The sequence below is a fragment of the Accipiter gentilis genome, chromosome 1 (assembly GCF_929443795.1).
Source record: "Accipiter gentilis chromosome 1, bAccGen1.1, whole genome shotgun sequence".
Lineage (NCBI taxonomy): Eukaryota > Metazoa > Chordata > Aves > Accipitriformes > Accipitridae > Astur > Astur gentilis.
The window spans coordinates 3,965,804-3,985,481 of NC_064880.1; positions in this window are offsets into that span (position 1 = coordinate 3,965,804).

Consider the following 19,678-nt stretch of genomic DNA (forward strand, 5'->3'; position numbering starts at 1 on the left):
TCTGATATTGCTGTCTGAAGGGATGTTTCAAAAGATTTGGGGAATGGGGATGAGACTAGAGGTTATTGTAGAAAGCCGGATGCCTGTGAGCATACTCCATTCCCTGTTTCTTTGACCAATGACATTTTTCAGTGAATACCGTATCCTTAAGGAAAAAGCTTGGAATATTGACTCATGGGGAGGATAACACCATCCGTACCGATGCTGGCAAATTTTCCCAGATCTGACCTACCATCCTTCTAGTAAATTAAAGCGTCAGCTCTTGTATGTGCTCGCTCCTGTTCGGACTGCCCCGAATCAGTCATGGTCTTTAATCTTCTACTCTGGAATTCTGTCTATTGGGCCGCTTGCCCTGACAGTGCCTCTAAATGACATCATCTCAAACATGCAGGGTTTCTCTTCTCTAAGCAAGCACTGCTGATTTCACGTTGACAGTTTCAAAGGTCTGCTTTTGATCAAAGCAGGAATAGGAAGGCTTAAGCCTTTTCTCTCGCGAATCAGCTTTAAATGATAACAGTCTATTGGTAGGTTTGCATTAATAATAAGGGAAAGCTCAAAAGCTTTCTGTTTTTAAGAAGAATATACAAGTTATTTGTAAAATTTGTAATAGGACTCAAACAATGCATACCAGATGGTAAACGGTACTCCCTTGCAGAAATACATTTGCTCATCCTGTACTTTTCCTGGAAGAGTACCTGGGTGACACACAGCTAGGCAGTCAAGCAGAAAGTTATTGCTCTTGAGCAGATATGACCTACATAACAGAAGTAAAAACATTAGTTGCCTTGTCAAGAGAATGACTGCTAGCATTGACATAATTTTATGGTCTGCTACTCCACTGGCAATATTTCCGTTAACTGGGGAAACATCTTGATGTATTCCTGCCACATATAGCAACCCTTCAGGAGAACTATATTACCAGTGTAATTGGATAGATTGAGGCAGTTAAACAGTTGTCATTCTGAGATTACTTAACTGTTAATTGAGAAATTTGAAGAGGACTCCCTGACTTCTCATTGTATGATTTATGAGAATTAAAGACCTCCTTGAGAAACACCTTTCAGTCAAGCCAAAGGATATTTGTTAGCCATTTGAACTAAAACATATGTGTCCATCTACTGCCACGTATGATGCTCCTATGGAGCAGAAGCCCTTTGCTTAAGATTTTCTGCTCCCAATAGACCCTTTACTTCTTTCATTTGCTAACTTTTTGGGGGGAGGGGAAGGTGGAGAGGGGACAATTCCAGACCAATTTTCATGCACAGTTTGAAACTAATATAGTAACTTGCTCTACTATTATTGCTAAATAGATTTTTTAATACTAGCAGGATCAACATGCACATCACTTGACTTACCAGCTATATTTTATTGACAAGTTTCCTTTAAACATTTGTTTCCCTTAAGGCAGTGGTCTAGAAAGGAAAATGAAATCACAACTGCTTTTTATGGTAAATCCTGAAAGTTTAAAAGTAGAAGACAAATGAAAAGCAGTCACAGACTTGATGCATACAGGAGTTGTTTCCAGAGTTCAAAAGAAAACAACAGATGGGCATAATAGCTGTCTGGGTTGCAGTAGGGTATGAGATAAGCAATTCACAGGCCACATTTAGTCTGATAATGAACAAAAGGCATTCAAAAACAACACAAAATTATTCTTACGTCCAAGGTTGCTATAATTTATAACAGAAGAATTCAAGTCCTTTCTCTTCCCCAAGCTAGAACCACCCTGTGTTACCTTCCTGCCTGTTAATTTCACAGTGCAAACTTAGAAGTACCTTTTCATTTCAAATATTTTGTAAGTCTGTGTTTAAGATATATACCAGCTGAAATTCAAGTTTTATCCTGAGAAATACAGCTAAAGATAAAAACACATGAGAACAAGAAGCAGTTCAAGAAAATTTGATCAAGTATTAATAAGAATATTGTATCGAAACTGAAATTCTTCCTGTTTAAAAACCCAAACCAAAACGCCCAAACATTAAGGTCAGAAGCATACAATATTGTCCCTGCTGATGGTAAACCTTCTTTCTGTTCGAAATGTGGAAACTAATGCTCTATAACTATGTTTACTGTAAAAAGTATTGCCACACTCTCGCTGGTAATCTACTGCTGTGCTTGTGGTTTTATTGACACCAGTGGAAAGCTGGGAGTTACTGTAAACATACTGCTTCTCAGATAGCTAAATGGCTTTGCCTGTGTAATCGCACTACTCTTATTGTAGTATACAAGTAAAGAATAGAAGCTTGAAAACTTCTGTTTTGTACAGTGCTTTTCAACCTTTTCTGATTTTGTTTGTTGTTTTTTGTTTTTTTTTTTTCTCTAGTGGGGGTGTAGAGTCCTTTATGAAGAATTCCTGTAGAGGAGAAAATACCTTTGTTTTTCTTAGCTAAATACTGATAATGTAAATCCTTTAGAAGTAATCTACACATTCTCAGATATCTGCAAACCACAGATTAGACACCATAGGCACAACAAATTTCTTCTGCAAGGGGCTGTCATTATTACGGCTTGCTTTTTTTGTGTGGTTTATTTTTTTCCCTTTTAATCTGTTGCTGTTTTGCATGCCTATGAGGACTAGCAATTCGAGCGCTATCCTACCACTTTGGAGCACATACATATTTAAATTTGGCATTTCTAAGTCAACTACTCATTTGCATCAGATGTTTTGCCATCAGGCAACAGTTGCAGGTTGACAACAGAGTTGTGGCATGCAAATTAAAAACCTTTTAGGCTTTATCTGGAAGTTAGATATGCTGGGAATTGCTCATCACCTTTATCTTGCCTTTGTCCTATACCTGCAGCATGCTAGTAAGACCCAAGATCTGCTGTCCTGCATTTGTGACTGCTATTCCATACTTTGTCCCCCATTCTGAGCACAACTATCATGCTGTAAATTACTGCCCAGGGTATGACCTTGGCAACAAGAACCAGGCTGGGAGGAACCTGAATGTCATTACATCATGACTTGGAGCATTCATTCCTGAAACAAAATGTTATTTGTTAGCTTTGTCTAGATTTATGATAGAACCTTGGACGGTAGCATCCATTTCTAGTAATTTCATAAAAAGCTTTCTCCCATACTGTGATACAATGACGCTATGTGCTTTTTGACCAGATAAATGCTGATATACATTTTGAAATTTTGACACTGTATAAATGACAACTGTAAAATGCAGCTTTTAAATGCATGAAAAACCCCAATAGTTGAAGGTCAAAACATGACAGGTAAGCACTTTTGTGTTTTCTTTGGTAAGGAACTATAATTTCTGCTTAGAAATTTAAGACCATAAATATTATGTAGTTTAATCAGTCTGAACACCTATGCGTAACCAAAGGACCATAACCTCCAAAGCAGATTGTCCCATCCTAAAGACAATGTTTGCCTGGAAAAAAGCATTGAAAAGAATTATCCGGGTACATAAATTGTCTGTAGAACTAAGCAATTTGTATAGATGAATGTAATACTGATTGAAAATTCTATAGATTCCGCCGTATTTAAACAAATCCTCCCCCGCCCAGCTACCTGCTGATTTGTAACATGAGGAGAATCTAGCTTTCCACTTAAACTATTTCTATGTGGACATGGAATTGATTCATGGCGATTCATGATGTCTGTTAGCTAAACTTTTCTAGTACTAGAAGTTGTACTGTACATGTGAGATTATAGATTTGGGTTTTTTTCTCTCCTTAGGTGTTTGTTCTTTGTTATAAGACAAAACAGTGTCTTCATATGCAAATATTTGTAAAGCATGCAAAGGTAGGAGGTGGAAAAACATAAATATTCATCATTCTTAATGAAACATTTATTTCTGCATGTTTAGTTGAAGGTAAATTTATCAAATATGATAATTATATGAATTACTGCTAATAAGTTTTAAATCTTGTTCAATTTCCATGGCTTTGTAAATATTATCTATACCTTTCACACAGGGAGAAGGGGAGGGAGGGAGAAAAGGGGGCTGGGGAATCATTCTTGAGGCTCTTGCTGCGAGTACAAAGATTAAATATAAGCTACATAAATATACGTGAAAATGTATTAAAGTTTTAATGCTTCCAGTAATATATAGCTTTAATTACTACCACATTGAAAAGAGATTTTCGGTGATATATTGACTTCCATTTAAGTTTTATTAAAAAGTAAATTGCATTCTGCTTTGGTAGGATTTTTCATTTGGCTTGATAAGCGCAAAAATCGATGTCGGTGAAAGTATATCTTCGCAGTCTGAAGAGATCGGTGTATTGCATAGGTGTCTCAGAATGTAATACGTGCTGGCATGCATCGTGCTAAATGAATGAGCCGTATCTAGGCAAGACGAACAGCAGTGGGTCTTACTAAGATGAGGGCAGGAGCAAGAGCATAATATTCTTGAGCAATCACGAGAATTGCTACTGCATTTTAAAAATTCAGTGCCGTAATTTCTGCAGTCCCTGGGGTTTTGGGGGTTTGTTGGTTTGTTGTTTTTTTTTTCTTGGTGACCGATTAATTTACTGGAGAACTGCTTTATGGACTAGTACTTTTTAAAAAGATTAACTGTGGCCTTAAGATGGAAGACCTACGTTTACGATTTCACTAGCCATTATCAATGCAAGATTACAGATGAGCCTCTGGAGCAGAGGCTGTAGACAGCCAGGGTAATTACTCTTGTTTCATGGCCGTTCCTAAAGGCCTAACTGGATTTAGAAGCCTAGACATGCAAGAAATTTTCAACAAGAAAAGTAGCTCTGCAGCTCTAAGGGCCTCTTTTTTACTAGTTTGAGTTTGTTAGAGGAATGCTGCTTTTATTTCTCTCTCTCTCTATGTGGGCCAGCCATCTTGTAACAGGATAAACTGGGCATCTGCTTTTATTTTACAAACTCTGTAGCTCCGTGGCAGTCTACAATGCATTCACAACACGGCAACACTTGCATTTGAATCTAAAGCATCCAGAAGTACTATTTAATGTGACCACGGCACACGGTGTACCACCAACGTCACTGCTCTTCAGGGAGTTTGGGCTATGAGGCCGTTTGGGCTATAAGCCTATTTGGGCTACTGGAGAATACAACTATCGAACAAGGTGGACATGCGTCTGTCACATGCGTACTTTTACGTCCTCAGCAGTTACTTAGAGCAGTGATTCAGTAGATAGCAGCTTATTTTTTTATATATATATAAAGTATACATATATATTGTTTTTTATATATCTCTTTACATGTGTATGTATGCGCGTGTATATGTAAAACCAGAAAAGATCACAGTCCTTTCACCGTGAGGTATACGGTGGCATATACAGAAGCAACTCATCTTTCCTTTTGCGCCAAAGAAAGGAGTCTCAGGCATCCCAGGCACATCTGAGCAATTATCGGAGCGGCACAACTTCAAAAGCTGTGAGGAAAATCTGCTCTACTGCCCTGAAGAACTTCTTTATCCGGACCGATGGGAACTCCTGCGTTTTCTCACTGCCTTTTGCATTGTCACAATTCAATGCATTCCTCCTTTATCAGCACCTCTTTCACATCTGTGCTCTGTTCACAAGAAGACTCAATTGCTGAGTCACAGAAAAATCAGCTCCCAATTCAATACTTACAAATTTTCCAGAGTGAGCAGAAAGAGCATCTTGGAGAGAGCAAGCTTGGCTTTAGGATTTCTCAAAAGGACCCGAGAGAAAAGTCAAGCAAAGAATAAATCAAGACACAGCAAAAACTCAGTTCCCCAAGTCCTTCACAGCATTCAAAAGATGGATTGTTTCTGAAAAAAATTACAGCACAGGAAGCAACAAGGAAACAGATTTGCGCAACAGGATTTCCTGCCAGGAGGCTCCTGCCGCAGCCACTGAAGCTGGGTAATTTGATGGCTCTCGCACTCACAGGAGTAAGGAGTATGAGGTTTTTGCCATTTATTAAGCTGTCCCCGGGGGCTTACATTTTCCATTCCTGAGCAAGCAGTTGATGCTTTGTAAATATCTTTCTCATATCCAGGAAATTCACAACATACTTCAAAAGGCATGCATGTAGCTGCAGAAGGAGGAAGGAGTCTGGCAGCTTTTTTTATTGCTTTTATGAAAGTAAGTAATTCCCATAGTTTTTGAGAACAGCAGCACATGACACCCAGCCTCAGGTCCATATCTCTGGATCCCTCCTTTAAAGCTCACGGCAATTTTCTTGCAGCTATTCTCACAGCTGAAAGCTTAACAGAATTTGTCTAGAAAAAGCTATTACCCGTTCCTCCAAAAGCTCACTTTCGCATTCCCAGACCCTGCCACAAATTCAGCTTTTAGCTGTTGTCTTGAATAACAGGAGAAATCCATCGCTAGCTTTAAAACTTATATTTTGATTTGAATTGCTTCAGCTTTTGGCAAGAGAGGCTTAGAGGAAATAACCCGTTCACTAGCTTTAGCTACCCAATACACATACCAGAAAGGAAATTCTCTTTGAAGAGTCAGTCATGACAACCTTGTGCTATCTTCCGTAAGACTTTGCTGAGTGACATAGCTTCCATAAAACAGAATTCACCACCAGCTTCCATCCTGCCGTTCACAGCCCGCCAGGTAAGACGTTAATGGACAGCAAAATTATAATTACAAGTCACTTCCTTCAAGTTAATCTTCCAGCACTTGATTAGCACTGTCCTGTCTTCAGTTCACGAAGGAAATTTTTTTAACCCTGTGCTTACCTTATATTAAGCAGAAGAACAATGATTTCTCCCTTTTTGCCCCCTTCTCTTTTATTTAACGGCTATGAAATCTCTTACTCCGTACCTCCAGTTTTCTGGGCCCAGAAGCAACACGTCATCTCCACATGCAGCAGTATTTAAATACTACTTTGTTCACGGTAAATAAAAATGAATAAGTAAAATAAACAAAAAAAGATGTTCTATGAGTATCTGAATGTTGATAAAAATTCTACAAGGAAAAGTAAATAACTACACCCAGCAAAAATCATAAATAAGAATATGGCAAATCAGTGTAAAGCAATAAAAAAAAAAAAGAAGGAATTCATCTGCCAGTTTATGAAAACCGTGTGTTTAACCCTGCGGAGAACGAAACCGAATGCTCTCCCTAGTGTATTTTTTAGCATTTTTGTCTCGAGAGCTGAGGGTGGGATGAGTGATGGGGAAGGTATGTTCTAATGATGGCTCTGACAAGCTCTTCTGCACCCAAGGCCACAGCTCCCCAGGGGCTCCACGGGGGGCTGGTAGGGCACTGGCAGCTTACGGAGTTTTTGCCAGCTGCAAATCCTACACGGTGCACTAAAACACGAGAACCCAGATCCCTAAACCAGTCTGCTCCTCCTTTCCCACCATGGTATTCCTTCCCCATCACCTGGGGGCACAGGAGAGATGAGGCAGTGCGTGTTTATCCAGGGATGGAAAGCCAGCATGTAACGTGCATCCTCGCAGACACGGGACATGAGCAGAGGAACCAGCAATTTTCCAGACGCCCACTCACGGCTGTAAAATCCGTCCTGTACAAGACTAGAATGTGACGCTTGCGATCTCCCACGTGCTGGAGGCTACCACGCTCAGAATGACATCTGTAGGGCAGTAATGGTTTGAACTGCCTCAGCACACAGTGTAGGTTTAAAGAGCTCTCTTACAACCGGCCACATCGTGTTATAAGCAAAAAAAAAGCAGAACGAAGCCGAGTTGTGGTTTTGTTTCCTGGGAGTAGGTGCTTTGGGGGAGGTGAGCACGGGATCAAAATCTCTGAATCGAAGCGCCTCATACAAAAAGGAATTTCCTGAACAAAAGATGCTTGGAGCCTGTCGGGTCTGAGCTCTCAGCTCATGCATTGAACAGCTTTTCGTTTCCTTTCTCCTTCACTGTAAATACCAAGCCAAGGCTTTCTGTGGGTCTTACAGCTCACCACCTGTGAGCACCACAGTTACAAAAAGAAAAACTACTGCACTCTCTCTTTGTTGCTAATAATAAGACTAAGTAGGATGTTCCATAGTGTAAAGAAAAACCATGGAGATGACCCGTCTCTTCTGTAAATGCTTCATCTGTCTTTTCTAAAGTGACTCAGTTTGTAAGTGGTGCAGCACCATCTATCCCACTGATCAGGCAACAAGATCTTATTTTTATGACATCGCAGTCTGTTTCCAGGACTATAATTCTCCCATCAGCTCAGCGCTGTGGTTGCACTGCATTTGAAACATGAAAGGAGTAGGCATTGTTGGGTGAGGAAGGCAGCTGTATGTCATTTGAACTATCTCAGGAACATTTAAAATAGATACGAATGATGCACAAACCAGAAAGTATCTAGTGAAAAATTGTTACAATATATTTTGGTGGAGAATTCTCAATTATATTGAGAAACAGCAAAAAAGCAAGAAAGGGAAAGACAAATCTTCCTTATGTTTGAAAACCGAAGCCCCAAGATTCTCACTTCCCTTCTGAGATGCCAGACCTGTCAGTATTTAACTTTCCTTCTGTAAAGAGAGTGCAATGAAGTTAATAGCAATAGTCATTGATGGACCGGTTTGCATTTGGGTATTAATTTGAAATATTAGCTTTAATCTAAATTGCAACTCAAACAGTTGCCTTTGAATATTATCCCAGTCATTTCCAGGTCAGGGAAGAAGAAGAACAGCAACTGGTTCTAGAGCTTTTTAATTTTTTGCGTCTCCTTAGCTATGTGAAGAGGTACGTGACAGACTGAACAGCGCTAATAAATCAATCATTTAGCCTGGCCAGTATGTCCATTACTGGAGCAGCGCTGGAGCCGTGAACCAACCCCTTTAGCACTGGAGCCACGCTTCCGAAAACTGTTTTACACACGGCATGGAAGACCGAGACACATTTGTTGTGCCACAGAACTGAAGAATTACAGAACTGATGAATTTGTAGCGCATCTGAAAAGCTGCAAAGCAGAAGACATATGCTTTATCTGTTTTCTTCTCTGTTTTTTGTCACCATTGTCACAGTTCACTGAGACCTTCCTAGGTTTTTTTCCTCATCTCTGTCTCCCTGATGTCAGTTTTGATCAAAGGCTCTTTTATAACACAGACACCTGTCCCCTCCTGACACCTGCATCGCAGCCAATATTTATTTTCCCTAGTGAAAGCTGTGTTAAGCCTAACTTAGGCTGTTCACAGGTCAGGAAGCACAAGATGTGGAAAAGGCAGGCACTCAGGAGACCCAGGGAAGCTTGATGCTCTTCAAAAAAATCATTTTGTATCATAAATATTGATCATTAGCAAGAATGGCAAGAAGGATTAGAGAAACTTAATAATTTATTCCACGCTGATTGTACAAACATTTAAGATTGCACTTAGGAAAAGCAAATTGGTACACAATTAGTTTAGCTGTTAATATCATATCCATTGCTAAAACACTCGCTGTCTGCATTAGGTACATTAAAAATACATCAAAGTCCCTCCAGAGGAGCTCTTCTCTCACTTCACTTTCTGATCAGCGAGAACTATTTACTTGAGGACTAACTAAATCCAGGTGTTGACCTGCCAGGGGGCTGTTGCCTGGATAATTCTATACCTGGGAGAAGGTCCAGACAAAGGGATGGGAAGCCTGCAACCCAAACTGGTTGTGGGAAGGCTGGAGGCCAGTCCTTCCCTGGCATAAGTTCAATCAGCATATCTGTTCTGATATTTCCCTTTCGCAAAAGGTCCACAGCTAAGCAAGAGAGCTGAATGACCTTCACTGATGCATTTCACAGAGATGGAGTAGTGGTAGGAGGCATCTCGAAGGCATGCGCTTCATGTACTACCTCGAGGCATCTTAAATCCATATGACATCCTTGAAAACTGAATTCAGAATCAGGTCTCTGGGGCTTTGCTACCTCAGATCCGTGATCTAGAACTTAATCTTTCATCCTGCTAACTATGGAGATTATGCAGCAATTATATTTCAACTTTAAAAGACTTCCTTCTTCTGCTGGAGCGTAGTTTTTTTACTCAGAATGAGTGGCATGGCATGATGCTGAATTTGAGAGCCAAAGGTCTGTTCCCAGAAGCTGCTGAGCATCCTCATTTTCCACTGAACTCACTGGAAGCAGTCGTTGTTTAGCATAGGATTAGGCTTGGAGGAAGCGAGTGTAAAAAAAAAACCCACAAACATTTGCATTTCTATGTAAACTAGAGTTAGTGTCGTATTAACAGATGGAAAATGGTTTGCACTGTGAATACAAATATTGTAATGTTCCTCTGTTTTTTATCACATGCGTAAGGGGTTCTGGCTTTCCATTATTTGCAGAGGGCCAAATCCCACAACCCCCTTCCAAGTTCCTGCTTTGGCTATGCTGGGACAGACAGCCTGCATCTGGACAGAGTTCCTGTCCGGTAATTACACTGCAGTATTGTTATTTTGCTAGAACTGAAAGGCACCAGCGCTCCGTGCCGTGCAAAGCGCTGAGCAAAGGATACAGGGTGTATAATTTAGAGCACGCGGTGTATAAAGACCGTGACAGGATGATGTAACCAGAATAAAAGCAGCATTTACCTGTGCAACTGAAGGCAAGAGAGACACCAAGGAGACACCAAGGCTGCTCAAGTGCCAGTCTGCTTATTCCTCTGAACCCTGGATCCTCAATGATTGTGAGCACACCGGGGAACTCCAGAGCGGCCCAGTGTAAAACCCGCTCGTATCTGCTGAGAATCTGGCGAGCTATCCCCTAGTTTTGTTCTCTCTAGTCACACGCTTACAAAGCACCAGCTTTTGTGAATCTACCAGTCCCTGGAGTGAACACCAAGTGACGTGGAGCCTGAGGCGAGAGCTGCAAAGGGCTCTAGTGTCCTACTTTGCTAAAATAGCATAATAAATAAGTATATGGAAAATAGTAGAAATATATTAAAAGGACATCACTCGTGATCGCTCTTTCCCTTTGAATCATTAACTGAAATGATGTGTCTTGCTGGAACACTGAACATGAGAGTGTCTCTCCAGCTCAGATCCATGTGTCAGAAAGTGTTTGGGGACAGAACTAGACCCAGGGACGAAGTTGTAGATTAAACTTTTATGAAGGCACAAAGAACATCCTTATGCTCTTTTTATATTGCCGTATAAGGGTAATGGTGATAAATTATCTGATGCACTAGAAGGATGTTTTACCTTCGTGCCAACACTAACTGCTTTTCACTTTGCTGTATCTTACTGGAACTCAGTTTACAGCTCTGCATCTACTAATTTATTTACAAATTCATATGAGGATATATTTTGCATTCTTGTCCCACCACATTCTTTAGGGCTGAAGTATAAATTGCTCTCTTCAGCATGGACAACTCACTAGATATTTTCTTACTGTACTTCCAGCCAGTCCCACATCTGGGATAGTATCCTATACTCCCCATAGCAGTTAAATGATTAACTGTATATGTTAGTAACACAAATGAATATCCAAGAACTAAACCTATTATGCACCGGCCGTAACTGAAGTGTCACACTTGAAAAAGCATTCAGTCACTGTCTGGAGAAGATCAACTCTATCAATACTTCAGAAACTCAAGGAATGCAAAGCAAATATAGATACCATATATAAAATAGGGATATAAAATGATCAGGGTTTAAAAAGAACAACTACGATGGCATGTCCTAAGATTATTCATCACATCGATCGTTTCTATGACAGGTATGTAGAGGGCAAAGAAGGAACAATTTCTCTCTGGGGCTTTAGAAAAGAAAAGAAAAAAAAAAAAAAAAAGAAAGAAAAAGATAAGAAGCATTTGCCCACTACGAAGTTTTAGGACTATGACGTGGCTCAGGGATAATTAAGCTTCTGGGATGGGAAAGGGAAGGAGACAGTAGGTGGAGTCCTGTGCTTGCTCAGTGCAGGAAAACCAGAGTGCCACTGCCACCAAGGTGTGCTGGTGTAAGTTACAGAGCTTACCATGTCCACCAGTCTGCTTGCTTTGCTGAGCTTTATGGAAAAGTGTCTTTACCGATTTCTCAGGTCATACGTAGGGACTGTGGGATTACATCTGGGGGGATAAGAGAACTGGGGGACTGCTGGTTCATCCTCGGGGGTGGGGAGACCACGGCGGGGAAATAGAGAGCTTAGGGCCATGCTTGTCCTTAGAGATTGCTGAGAAGGTGTGTCAATCATCTGATCCTTCTCGAGTTGGTGGACTCCTGCAGGGTGAAGAAAGCCAAAGGCACCGACTCAGAACAGTACTATTCGTAACCTGAAAAGATCAGTGTTGGTAGACAGCCCTCAGGGTGTGAGCGCTTCGTGCAGATGACACAGAGAACCTTGTCCCTCATCACCACCCGCATCAGATCCTTTTTGTAGTCATCTGATGGGGAGCCACACGCTGGAATTCAGGTCTGGTGTGCCAGAAACGTCCCTGGTCAGATGCATTAGCATCCCAACACCCCTTTTCTGCCTGGATGTGCTCTGATAAGTGCAAACAACCCCCGCTGTGGGGTGAGGCATCTGTTGCGCTGGAGAGATGCTGTAGAGCTGCAAGTCGAGCTGAGCACAGTTCACGAGTGGAAAAGGAGAATTTAGCCAGCAGAGGGCATGTGGCTCGTTGCCTAAGAAAAAGTCACTGGAGAGGAGAAGCAAGCTGTCCCTGCAGCCATCCCCTCCTCAGCTCTGACATCACAGGCCGTTTCCCAAGTTCATGATGTCACCACACCGGGATGGGAAGTGAGTAACGCTGCCGGAACAAGGCCTCTGTGGGACACTCATGAGAGCAATTAACAACGTGGTGGTGAGAGCTTGTTAAGGCTGCCCTTCACCTTGCTTCCATCGCCATCTCCTCAAGTCCTGCTGGTCGTCTGCCTCAGCAGCAACATGCTATGAACGCAGCCGCCTCTGGATAACTTCTTCTAGGGCTGGCAAAACCAACAACATCTACCTTACCGGTCCGTGGGAAGAGCATCCCGTTTGTGTTTCAGGAGGAGAGTAATTACTTCGGTTCCCGTTCACTTTACAGGCACCACGTCTCAACTCCAGCTGCAGTCGAGCCACTCGCAGCATCAAAAGGAGCTGGTGCTGCACTTCATGGGAATATCTAACAACGCTTCAACTAAGCACACGGCTTTTACTGGCTGCGTTGTGGGTATCAGCTTAAGTGAAGGAACTGCCCCACTCGCTGAATAATTCCAAGGACCTTAATTCCGGTGTGATTTACTCTTCCTTTAAGCCACTGTTTATGATTGTTGGTATCAAACTTTCCTTGCAAGCCACTGTAGAAGCAGCATAGACATTTGGAAAGCCAACAGTCTCCTCGGCATGGTATCATGGATCACCAATGGTTTATAGACCACAGTTTAGCCATCGGTCCCAGTCACTTACTCCTTCAGAAATAATGAGCTAGAAAAAAAGACCTGACCTTATGTCCAGGGAATGGATGCTATTCTTGCTATTTGAAAATCTAGCCGCGAGTGGCTGAATCATACAGCCTCCAGCCGCTGAAGAGTAATAGTCACATGTGTTATAGAGTATCAGGAAAATTGCTATGTTGCATCTGTACCTTGTAATGATTATCTAATCATGGTGCTTTCCTGGTGACTACAGGAAATGGAGAACAGTGCAAAGTTAGGTGGCAGGTGGATCCCGCATTTGAATGAGATTAAACTCCAGAGGCGCGTGGTTCTAGGACTTGGGCTTAGCCTAGTCAGTAAAGACAGGCATCACTTAAGAGAACGGGAGTCACCTGTGGGGCACAATCTGTGGCTCTGTCTGACAGGAGCAGTTTTCCTCTGAATCTGTATCAAGCTACAGCTAGTGGATATTTATCGGTAACGCAGAGCTCTGATGGTGTTTTCCACTCCACCACCTGCTTAAAGTTTTAGCCCCCTGCTCTGGCAAGTCACTCTGCCATGCTAAGGGGCACAACCTGTCCGGGCATTGCTGCTTGCACCGAGGTCAGCAGCGTTTCTCAACAACGTCTGGGCTTCCCGTGCGCCACGAAACCTCCCCAGCTGTAAAATGAGATAACATCGTCAATAAACATAGTTATTCGAAGGCTCAGTTCACTATGTCTGTGAAGTGTCTTGAGATTGTCTGATAGAAACAGTTAGAGAAGGATAAAATATAATTACATTAAAAGTATCCCACAGTGAGCTCCCGGTCTAGCTTACCCGATGACTCACCAGGGCTCTTTCCTGACAGTACATAATACACACTCTGGAATTTAAATAGCCCTGTCTAGCCGTACGTGCAAACTACTGCAACAATGATAAGACTTCATGGGGAACACCTGGTCAGGCAGCTAGCTGCACGTGAAAACAAATAAAAGAGCTCCGTGAGTTAGCATGGGAAACATCGCTTAATGGTGCTGTTTATCCCCTTGGAGCATTAATTGCACAGAGCATCAGGCCTTCTGACTCTGAGGAACACTGCAGGATCAAAAAGTGATGCTAGCTTGAGGCCAAAGAATCGTTTGCCAGGAAAACTCTGGCAGTACCGAGTCTCGCCGCTTCTGCATCGGATTAACAGATGATAACAGCAGAAGGTGGAGAGCTGAGCTGGACCTGTGCCACAAGTCACAGAAGCTGGGGGGCTGTCTGCGTGTAAGCTAATAGAAAACATAGTCTAAGTAGTATCCTCCTGCTGTAAAGCGCTTAACGCTGCAGAGACTTCTATTCCATGTTTCACAAGGGTGTTTGACTTAGGCTTGTTTTCACCCAGTTAAAACTAAGGGCACGTCTGTCCTAAGCCGTACCCTTATTTTTTCCCTTGAAAGCAAGGTGCAGCTCTGGGAACCTAGCAGGCATGTCTTTTATAGGCAGGAATAACACGACACACATTGGAGTTCTGTCCTGCAAAGGCTGAGTCCGAAGCAGTTTGGCTCTTGATGCTTTTCTGCTTCTGCAGCAACTGCTTCCTTGGGTTTCTCCCAGCATGAAAGGCCTTCTAAAACCCTACCAGGCTTTATATATCACCTTAGGATGCAGCCCGACAAATCAGAGCTGTAAACAATACCCAAAACACAAACAAAAAGGTAGCACCCCCAGATGTGCCAATGGGTACATAATAATGAGAAAGTAGTTAGGCTTGGTGAAGGGAGAAAGAGATCAGAGGAAGCTTGTTGCTCATTGCTTGGTGTTTTGTTGTTTTTGGTTTGTTTTGTTTTTTTTTTTCCCCAGCCATCTTTATTTGGTGGCTTTAATTTATCTACTGAGATAAACTACAGAGAGAATGAAAAGAGTTATATACTTGGGCAGTGGTGGAGGTAAAGACAAGCCAAGGAAACAGCCTAAAGCTGTAATCAGCAGTCTGTTTTTATTACTCTGCAGCATACTTTGCTTCTTTTCACAATAAGGAACCTGGCTTGCAAGTTTTCAACTGGTCATTTCCTCAACCGGTTGGTAGTTGCTGTTAGAAATACTCTTTTTCATTACAACCCTCCCTAAATCCCCCTGGAAAGAATACATATCCTTTAGCAGATCTCATCACTTCACCCCCCAATCCCGGATGAGATGGCAATGCTTACTGATGCTGGTAAAATAAAGAGAGGTAATGGTGGGAAGGGTCTGACAATTGAAAGCTTCAATGTTTCAAGCACAATTATTCACTGTAGGTGGGATCCTAAGTTAGGTCTCCAGCTGGAGCCACTGTGATCAGCCCTATGTAGTGGGCAACACACATCCTTCCCAGGCTCCCCAACTAAATAACACAGTCCAGAAAAAGGAAGGCTTATAATTCCTTTTCTTAATTGTATTTCACTTATCTGTCTATTTATTTATTTATTTATTTAGGAAACGAGCCACAGAAGTCCATGGAAATTGTTTTGCTCAAGGTGACTGTATATCACAGAGATATGTATCTCATCCCAGCGTTCGAGTCACATCATCTTCGTTCCTGCCTGGCTTAGCCAAAATCAATTTAGAACAAGTATTTTCAGACTGCTGTTTGCATACCCCTACACCTGTACACAGAGAATACCTTTGAGAAGCATCTGAAGCGTGCGTGTGCAACGCAAGTTCAAGGAAATAACAGTATTACTAAAGTAACTGTTTCTACTTAGTACCACTGTTCCTTTAAGTGCAAACACGAAAGTAGGTGCTCCCACAACTGATTGCTCCCAACCCTCTGGGATCCACCCAAGACCAGCTGCAGCTCCTGACATGCTCAGTCTATTCCTCCGAGCAGAAGATAAAAATAACAACAAGCCTCCCACTCACTTTTGGAAGCCAAGCCCCGATCGTCATCCCAGTACGGTGCCAGGTCTCGGCAGGCTCGGTGCCTTTGCACGCCCAGTGTATCCTTGCAGAGGGAGGAGTGTGCGGGCACGCACGGGGCTGCCCAGTTTGCCCCAGGCTCTCAGCTTCTGGGTTGGACTTGACCCATTCCACGCAGCGGTCCCGTTGCAGCTGATGGGAAACCAGCCTCAGAAACGTGGAAAGGGCAGTAGTCCGCTCACACGGCAGTTCAGCAATCCTGGTCTTGTCGGTAGGTGAAGGGCTTAAAATGGCTTTCTTCAGAGCAAAAATGAATCGGTGTTGCTCCACTGACCGCCAGGGGAGGGGGTCTCAGCTAGACCTCAGTGTGTTACCCAGTGTAACGTACCCCGGTCTGTTATTGAAGCATCGTTAATTTTGGGCCCAATTTACCCAAGTGCTTATGCAAGTGACTAAGTGAGCAAGACTTTTAAAAATCTGATTTACATCCATTCATCAAACATCCTGCTTTGTCAGCTGGAGACGGTGTTTGCTTCCAGCCTCACTCATCCCTGAACAGCGACATAAATAGATGGGGGAGTACTCTGCGCTCGTATTGCGTGCTCAGTCTAGCGTAGGGATTGTTATTCCTATGGCACACACGCACTCCGCCGAGGGAGCTATACCATTGACATGCGGATCTGGGACAGTTTAGTCTTAACCTTCATTCTCCACTGAGGCGTTTGTCTAACTAGAGTCACCCGTGGAGCTCATCGTAAATCCACCGGACGAACAGTGCTCTAGACCAGATCCTTCTAGCTGTGGAAGGATCGGGTAACCTTAGTTTTAATCCTAAAACTGATTTAAAACGTCGGTAATTTCAGCATGCTTCTCTTTTATTCTTAAAAGCCTCCTTTTGGATTTCAGCTCACTAGAACTGAACGGTGTGACCTGAAGTAGAGGCATGTGGAAGCCAAAGCGAGTTGTATCTGACTGCCACTAAAGTCTGTGGGATTTACACACTTCTCTGTCCCAAGAGGTGAACATGCTTCCATACATTTTGAAAGTGAAATTTCTCAAACGTATTTTAGGAAGACACTTCCTGATACCATCCTGAAAAAATCCACAGACCATCTTGTGTTGGTTTTTTTTTTTTTTTTTTTTTTTTTTTGAGAAATTGAACAAAAAGCAGTAGTATTTGCAACACATAAGAACTAGACTAAATGTTGAATGTCTGCCTGTTACTTCCATCGCACACAAACACACACTTATTTCCTCATCTGCACGAGTGTAAATTTGTTAGTTCTTTTTTCCGGATCACGGCTTGCTGTCCTTTGAACCACGAAAAGTTTGCAGGTCAAATAATATTTCTCTGTGTCAATTACTACCAAAAGCTGCAAAGAATTCCTTCTCTGTGACAATCCCTACAGTATTATTTTGAACGATTGTATAGGAGCTTGAGGCAGACACATGACTGTATAGAGTGGTTCAACTCCTTTATAAACAGCTTACAGGCTTTCAAACTTATACCGGATTTTTCTATTGCAACAATTTTTTTTTTTTTTCCTCAACAAATCACAAGAAATTTGACTGTCAGAATCTTGCTTCTGCTGTTCACCTAAGGCACTTCCAAATTCCTTGTCCTTCACGAAGAAACAAGAGAACAATAACAGCCTTTTTCAGGTATCCTGAAATTTTCTTTCAGGAGATTTGCTGCCCTGGGAAAACACCTGCACAAACCGAACCCGCTTATGACGAGCAATTAAAAAAAACCCTCAAAGCTAGTCAAAGACCTGCGAGAATTCACCGGGAAGCAGGCGGCCTTCCCCAGTGCGGGGAAGACGAAGAAATAACCATTTCCCACATCGCTTCCCGAGGGCAGACACAGGCGGGTGTCCTCGGCAGCGCTGCCCCTTATCAGGAGAATTCCAGCCTGCCCTGTTTGTCATAGAAACCGGCTGGAGCGGGAGCGCGCCTGCAGCCAACGGAGTGATTCAGTGGTGATGGGGAAAGGCAGGTGGAGCAGGTAAGTCACCTCTAGACAGGAAGGTATAAAAGATACTTGAATTACAGCGGCAGGGCCACTCGTACACAGGGAGCTGTTAGAGGTTACTTGTCTCGCCAGACCTACCGTGCTTGGAAGCAACTCGGGAAGCTGCCGGGGAGTTCGGATACCAGAAGGCGGCTTATAAATACAAAAGACCCTGAGCCTAGGACTATCCTCTGGAGAGAAGACTCTTCAGGGGTAGAAATCAAGAGCCCAGAACATGCTTTTCTCCTTCTAAACATCACTCTGAACAGGTATTTATAGACTTTAATCTGCCGTACACCTCTCAACTTGCTGTGTATTCAGTTGCTCTGAGTTAAAGATACCATTAGGGAATCAAACTACAGAACAGCGTCGGCCACTATCTTAACTGCGTGTTCTCTTTTGTCTGGTTTTACGGTGTGGAAGGGAGTTTTCTAGAGCTTGTTGGGAAGTAAAAAGTACTTAACTACTTAGCTTTAAATCTGAGTTTACGTGTCTCTCCTGGATGGTTTAGTTATTTAGTGATGTTCCCAAAGTTTCTGGAAAGCCCCGGTAAATAGCTGGGAAAGCGAGATAAATAGTTGCAGGGGCTGAGGAGATGCAGTGTGACCTGGAGGTCTGAACAATTGAAGATATTGTCTTGTTTTAGGGGAAAAAAAATATAAAAAAATTCACATGATTGTGTAGTGCAAAAAAACCCAAAACAAAACCCAACAGAAAAAAAACAAACAAAAACCCCAAACCCTAATGAATTCTGTTGAGATTCCATGCTGTATGTCTTCATTGGGACTCTCCAGCTTTAGTGACTGGCTCTTATTTAGTAGTACAGCAGTTGCACCCAGGAGAAATCATGGTCCCTGCGTTAGCTGCTGCCCAAACCCAATTTAACTTTCTGAGCAACAGCAGTATGGCAACACAACAAAAGGCTCGAGAAGCGGGCAGAGGCTGACCTGTCCAGCGTGGCAGAGTACAAATTAAAACTCCCATGCCTCGGCTCTGTGCCCTGCTTTGCATATCTTCCCTGTTTAAAAGTCAACTACCTGCATCATGTGTGATCAAGGTGCCACATAAGACCAAAATGTTGATAAGTAGACTCTAAATTTATTAAAACTCTAATTATCTATAGCGTCACAATCTTTAGCAAAGGGAAAATGTGGGCAAAGGCTTGTATCTTCATTTAAAAGCAACTGTTGTGAGTAAACTTCTTCAAGTTTACTGTCAAGATACTGCTGTTACTACGGCTGTCATATTACAAACTAGTAAAAATCCCAACAGAACAGCTTTTTCACATAGGTTATGAAATTACAGTTTGCATAAGAAAAATCTCGCTCTTTCTGAGGTTACCTTCTGCCACTGGTTTTGCCGCTCAATTTCTGACAAACGCACCAAGCTGAGGGACTGCAAAGAACTGGGCGTAGGGGACGGAGTTCTGCAAAACAGAAGGTTTAGCAAAAAAACCCCCAAAACCAAAACCAAACCCCAACCCAAACCCCAGAGGTTTCCCTCATCTCTGTGCCAACTTGGGCTTGGATTTGTAATTCATCAGCATCTGCCAGATTGTGCTAAAACACGCATGGTGATCTGTAGCCAGAGAAAAAAATACTTTT